Below are 7,265 nucleotides of genomic sequence, written 5' to 3'. Positions count from 1 at the left end.
AGCAAGCTCATGACTCAAAGGAGAGTCGGGGCTTGGAACTTGCACATTGTGTAACAGGCTACGCGGCCATAGTCCCTGCTGCATGGGAGTGACTCCTTGAGTCAGTCTGAGAAAATTGGAGTCTATAGAGGTGGAACCAAGGACATGGTTACAGCCGGGTCTGAGCAAGGGGCTGTAGCAGTAAATTCTGTTCCATTACTGGCTACCTCCTCCTTTCACAGGTTACGCTATAGACATCCCACAACTCCTGGCTTTACATGTGACAATTTCAAAAATTGCAAAACATGTTATGCTTTTTCTAAAGTACCAAGTTCATATTCCTGATTACTTCCACTTAGATCAGTGTTCACCTCTGATCTAAACAGCCTGGCCCAACCCGCCAGTCTTCAGCTATGAATCAGAGGCAGTCCACAGGGAAGGCCAGCATGAGCTAGATGGCTATAAATGTGTTCCTTTTACTTGAGGGAGCCTTTTCCATCTTCTTACATTCACTAGTTCCTTTCTGGAAGTCACCAAGGAAGCAAGGAATGGTACTCAAGAGAAACTGGGTGGTTTTGCAAATAATCTTGGTAGTTAATAATCACTGAACATTTAGTATGTGCCAGAGACTATATGACTGTGATATATAGAAATTATCTTCCGGGCCCTCCCTGGTGGTGCAATGGGATAAAGCAGCCACCTCAGCATGAGTTCAATCTCTACCCAGGGAAGTGACCCACATGGTGTGATAGACCTCTCCTGCCTCACCTACTGCTCCCCTCAGCAGTGTACTATGTCAGTTGGCCTGTTCTACTCCCCACTCTGTCTCTGGTGAATCTCTCACCGCCCCTGCACCTCTGGCCTGTACCCCAGTTCTGTATGCATAAATAAATCAATCTTTAAAAAAAAAAAAAAGGAATTATCTTCCCTAGTGCCTCTAACAAAGTCGTATCAGAGGTAATTAGCCTCATTTTACAATGTGGATAACCAAGTTTAGGGACCTGGCTGGACTAAGCAAAGTGTAAACCAAAACTCATGCTTCTAATCATTATATTTAGCGTCAGGCACACCTGGTCTCAAATCCTGAATTTGCTATTAGCTCTGTGACTCAAATAATCACTCTGAGTCTTAGTTTCCTCATCTGTAAATAGAGATGAAAGCACCTTTCTGACTTAAAATATTTAAGCTAGGCAGCTAAAGTCCATTGTTTTCCTCCAAGAATCTGGACTTTCCTGCCTCATCCAAGCACACCTGTTCTCTTACTCACCCTGACTGTAACCAAAACCTCCAGAGCTTACCAGTCATCCCTTTGATCTTCATGAAATCACAGATAAACAGTTTAAAAATTGACAAGAAAGCAGGATTTGGAGTTTTAGAAGATCTGGATTTGAATTTTGTGTCTGCCTAATACTCATTTCTTGACCTAAGGCAAGTTTCTTTATAGCTGAATCACAGTCTCACTAACTGTAAAATAAAGATAACAGACTACTGCAAAGATGTGGTTGGGTATGTGGTGTCTACACCAAGGATTCCATTAAGAAATGTATTTCAGGCCTCCCTGGCAGTGCAAGGGGTTAAATCTCAGCAGAATAAAGCTATCAGCAGGCAGCCACTGCAGCATGAATTAGATTTCGGGCCAGCAAGCTAACAAACATGGCACAGCAGACCTCTCCTGCCACACCCGCTGTTTCCCCTCAGCAGTGTATTTCAGTAGATCTGTCTGTTCTGCTTCCTGCTCTGTCTCTGGTGAAGCCTCTCACCCCTGCCCTCCCACCCCCACACCCCTGGCCTACACCCCAGCTCTTGTATGCATAAATAAATAAAATTAATCTTAAAAAAAAAAAAAAAAGGCTATTCCTGGTGGTGCAGCAGGTTGAAGCACAGAACTGAGAGACTGAAGCCACTTCAGCATTAGTTTATCTCGGCCTGCCTTGGAGGTGACCACATGGCACAGCAGACCTCTCCTGACCTGCCCGCTGCACCCCTCAGCAGTGTGCTTCGACGATCTGCCTGTTCTGCTCCCCATTCTGTCTCTGGTGAATCCTCTCACCACCCCTGCACCTCCGGCCTGTACCCCAGTTCTTTATGCACAAACAAATAAATCTTAAAAAAAAAATGCATGTCAAATATTCTGGAAACGCCAAGGCACCAGACACTTAGATAGGATTACTACTGAGGCAAAATATCCTGGAATGACCTTATGAGCTATTTCCTGGTTCCCAGGATGTTTTCGGCAGGTCAGTGTTTGCATCGCCCTTCCAGGCTCTTGCTTTGTGGCTTCATTTGTTTGCTCATCTTACCTTTTAGGTGGTATGAATCTTGTGTTTAGAGTGTATCTTTCAGCTTCTTGAAAGAAGCCTGAACTTGCAAATGATGGGTGCCTAATAAATGCCAGATAGACAGAACTTAGGCTTTCTATGTAACTGTCTTTCGTGTTTTTGTTGAGGAATTTTTTATCAGTCTGGAGACCTATTAACAGTGGGAGTGGAAGCTTTTGAAAAATCTAAAAAGCCTAGTATAAGTGCAAAAAGTATTATTAAATTTATATGAGGTGCCACTACTACTGATACTATGCAAATGTGAGTAACAATGAAAATAACCCATAAGCAAAGCTGCTTTGATTTTGTTTTGCTCTTTGCATTTTGCAAATACATCCCTATATAGGTCAGGTTTCTACAATTCTGCATCCTGTGTGCCTTAAGGCACAAATTGAGATATCAAAAGAAGAAAGAAACATAACAACAATGGAATCATGAAATATTAGAGCTTAAAGATCATTATGTTCAGCCCTATCATTTTACAGACGAGAAAACCAAGCCTAAAAGACATGAAAGGACTTGCCTAAGGTCACAAAGCTAAATAGTAATCTTTTTATGTAATTATTCCTCTAAAGCATTTTGATGTCTTCAGAATTGTTGACTTTTCCTTGGAAAGGGAACAGTATTTAAAATGACATCTTTTTTCCCAGGGTCAATGCCAGGTATCTTAGACTCACTGATGAGAGGGTAGAAACAAGACAGTGTGGAGAAACTGTCAGCTCACTACAAACATACGAGCAAATCACCTTTAAGAGCAAATGAGGGTCCTCCCTGGTGGCACAATGGGCTAAAGTGCAGCACTATGAAGCTAGCCACTAGCCGCTTCAGCATGAGCTCGATTCCCACTCAGGGAGGTGACCCACATGGTGCAGCAGACCTCTCCTGTCTTGCCCGCTGCTCCCCTCAGCAGTGTACTTCATCAATCAGCCTGTTTTGCTTCTACTCTGTCTCTGTTGAGTCCTCTTCCCGCCCCTGCACCTCTGGCCTGTACCCCAGTTCTGTATACATGGATAAATAAATCTTTTTTAAAAAATTAGAGTATTTAAAAAAAAAGAGCTAACAGTAAATGCCTTCAAATTACAAATTGACTCACTTCTATCAAAAACTCATTTCTTGAGCCTCTACTTCATGCAAGAGACTGTGAGAAAGTAAATTTGAATTGCACATGGATAAAAAACAGGTAACATTTCTCGAACAGAAATCACATAGCATAATGGTCAAGCGTGTGGTCTATAAGTCAGAAACACACACAGTTACACACTAGCTGTGTGACCTGGAAGAAGATCTTTAAAGTCCTTATGTCTTGGGTTCCTCATGAGTAAATCAGGGATTAATAATAGGTGCTGTGATGTTCCCGAGTTAAAAAATATTAGGTGCTTACATTGCCTGGCATATAGCAATGCTACATGAAGTATTAGTTCGTATCTCTCATCTAACTTGTGAAGCAGGGACAGTCCATCTTTTAGAAAGGAATAAACTGAAGTTGAGAGTCCAAATATGGCCCATTATCACCCCCCCACCATGAGTAGGAAAGCTGGGGTGCTGACCTATGTGAAGAGCTGAACCTGTTCTCACAGTCACTGTGTAGTATGGTGGCCTCACATGTGAATATTGCTATCAAGACTGTATTCTAGAACTGTTACTGTAAGGCTGAAAACAGAAGTGTCAGTATGAGTAGACTACGGTGGGGTGGAGATTCTACAATAGGGCTGTGGGAGAGTCTAGCTTAGGAAATTGGGAGACACTTCAAGGAGATGTGCACTGGAGTTAAGTCTTGAAGGATTTATTTATATAGAGGTAGGAGTGTGAAAGGACAAGAACAGGTGAGGCAAGGTAAGGGCTAGGTGTAGATAGGAAGCAGTGGATGTTTCAATAAAAGTGGACCCTGACATGTGTGTCAGGGGGTAGTGGGAACATAAGAAGAAAAAGTCTGCAGTGCCTGTGTTTGTCTGAAGGTATACAAACATCCAGATACCTAGGTGCATTGTAGCAAAAATTCATCTAGCCAGCTGAACTCAGATTAATTATCAACTCACTGCATTGAAGTAATTATTTCTTGAGTATGTCGAGGGATGGGAAGGTGGAGAATTGAAATTCTAGGTGAAGTCAGATCATCAGGGGCCTTGAGTAATAAGTTAAACAGTGTGCAGCTAAAATTGAAGGTCTCTAAAATAGTTCTTTAGAAGGCCATATGGAAAAAGAACAAAAATTAAAAATAAAACTTAAGACTTTGAGACAAGGTGATGATTTATCGGTGAAAATTGGCAAGATAGAGGATTATTTTCCTCTCTTCTGAAAAGGTCAGCTTATAGAAAAAAATCAACCTACAAAAGAACTGTTCATATGAAGAGTTTCTTTTTTGAACTGTGATATAATCTCCACATTCAAATTAAAATGAATATATAGGTATTCTTTCCTGACTGCATAAAAATTGACCTAGATTTAAAATTTCATTTCTGAATTCTTTCTTTCCCTACTTACCTCCCTCTCTCTTTCTCTCCCTTCCTTCTTGCCTGCATTTGAGCTTAGTTCATTCCTTTGTCCTGGGCAAGTGGTATTTTCTTAATATTTACTTCTGATCTCTCCCTCACATTTGAATGCTGTTCTATTTCCAAATTATGCATATGCAACATGAATGCTCAGCCACTAGGGGAGTCACATCTCTAGAATGGCAGAGCTAAACGGGCAGCAGAGAGAATGGAGTCTAACATCATATTACAGTTGAGAAGACTAAAGCTCAGACAGAAGGTGTGACTTTCTCAATCTGGAGCCAGTTCCAGGCAGTGCTGAACTTGACCACTGTCTCCCTTGCAATTTCATCTCAGTGCATCATCTGAGCACCTGTGGAAGCAAGACTTGGGAAGAATCTAGCCTCTTAGAAGTGGCTCACAGAGGCTCACAGACTTTTCATGCACTACTTCCACACTGCCTATCCATCAGCTGGAGAGGACCTGAAGAGCATAAATCCAGAGTCCTTCCTCCTTTGGTGCAGAAGATGAAGGAAATGAGGGGGAACTTGCCTAGATGGCACAATTGGAGAGGGGCAGAGTCTCATTGTGGACTCCAATCCCTTGACAGCAGGACCTATGTTTTCTCTCTGCGTATGTTGGTCCTTATTTTTCAGTTGCCATTTCAGGAACTCATCTCTTCACAGTCATATTGACTGAAAGGAATTCTTTACAATGCCTGGAAGAGCTTCAAGTGGATGTCGTTCCCTTACTTTTCCTCTAGGTGGTCAGTTCAGGTTGGTGTGGAAAGTTGGCCAATTCTGCTGCAGTAAGTACCTCAGCCTTTCCTACTCGAGATGTAGCACAATCATTGACTTGGTGAAACCAGAATCCAAAAGAAAGAGGATAGAATGGAGAATCAACCCAGCCAAAACTTGAAGTGCACATTTATGTGGCATTGCTGGTGCTTCCTGTTCCTCAAACTCCCCAAGTGAACACATGGCTACAGGCTTGGTGTCGGGCTCTATTGTGGGTGCGGTGTGTGTATGCACATGTGAGTGAATAAACCGTGTAACTACAAATCACAACAGGAAAAAAATGAAAGGAAATCCAAAACTCTCCTTCCAATGATCCTGTTCTCTCTTTTCTATCATGGAGTAGACTCTGACAATACTGGCTCAAATTTCTAGCAACCACCCCCTACCTTCAACCTGCCTGTCTAGTAAGATTGCCTGGGAGTTTTGAAAACAATTTTGATGCTGGACAGTAGCTCCCTAGTTTCTGATTGGCCTGATTGGGGATAGTGTCTAAACATCATGACTTTTTAAAATATCCCACTTATGTCCATGTACTTCTAGGATAAAGAATCACTCAACTAGATTATAAATAACTTTTCCCAACTGCTGGGGTCCACTCCTTATTTTGCTAAAAACTTTTTGTAACCACTTAGAGATAAGTGCACTTAAAATATGGTGTTATACTAGATCATTCTACTTAGTAGATGCCAGTTGAATGTTTTGGGGAACACAGCTACGTGAATTACAGGAGGACAGACACTATAGCAATGTCCAGTGCCCAACAGGAATACAGGGCACAGTAAAGGGCTCAATTACCCATGCAGATAACTTCTGCTGGGAAGGGGAAAGCTACATTTTCCTGGGGAAACCTTGAAGGCTTCATGGAATGGACCATTGATGGTTTTATAACCTATGAGAGCATTTTGCACTTTTTTGGAAGAGTCCCTTCTTCTGTGAAGAAAGAAGATTCCTCTTCTATGAAGAGGCTTACCTAATTGAAAAGTGCTTGGTAAGTCCATCATAGTTTGCAAAGGAGACTGGGCCAGTGTCTAAGTAAGGAAGATGGAAGGTTTTCTACATAACAGAGTGGGAACAGGGGAGCAGGGCTTAAGACTAAGTAGGAAAGAGGTCAAAAGAGCATGTGATGACTTTTGGATCCAGAACAGAGGCTCGTAAGGTAATTTTTAGTAAATGAGATGTTAAAGATAATGTCATGCAAACCTTACCTTCCATACTTAGGAAACCTTCAGTCAAATACATATTGCTCACCAAAGATTTGGTTAAAAGTGAATCTATATGGAAAATACAAGGAAGGGCCAAAACCCACTTTCAGGGCACAGTAAAGAGTAAGCACCTGGAACTTTTCTTGGTAGGGTTTCCAGTTGTAGAATAGGAAATAACAGGACAGCATATATGGAATTTAAGAAAACACATATAATTTTTAAAAATGTAAGTATATTCATACAGTATTGGAAACAATTTATCTGAAATTCAAATTTAGATGAGTAGCCTGTATCTTATCCATCACTCCCACTGTGATATGGTTATTCAGACAGTTACAGGGTAATAGTTGAGTGGGTTGTATATTCACAGAAGGAAACAGTGAGGGAACAAAAGCATAAAGACAGGTGAGTGCAAGGTGTATTTTGGGATAAAGAAGAGTAATGTGGAAGTGCAGTGTAGGTGGTGTTGAGAATTGTGTGGGTGATAAAGAAGGAAAACAA

Source organism: Condylura cristata, unplaced genomic scaffold (assembly GCF_000260355.1).
Source record: "Condylura cristata isolate star-nosed mole 26May11 unplaced genomic scaffold, ConCri1.0 scaffold00015, whole genome shotgun sequence".
NCBI classification, from domain to species: domain Eukaryota; kingdom Metazoa; phylum Chordata; class Mammalia; order Eulipotyphla; family Talpidae; genus Condylura; species Condylura cristata.
Note: the sequence above shows the minus strand (reverse complement) of the source record.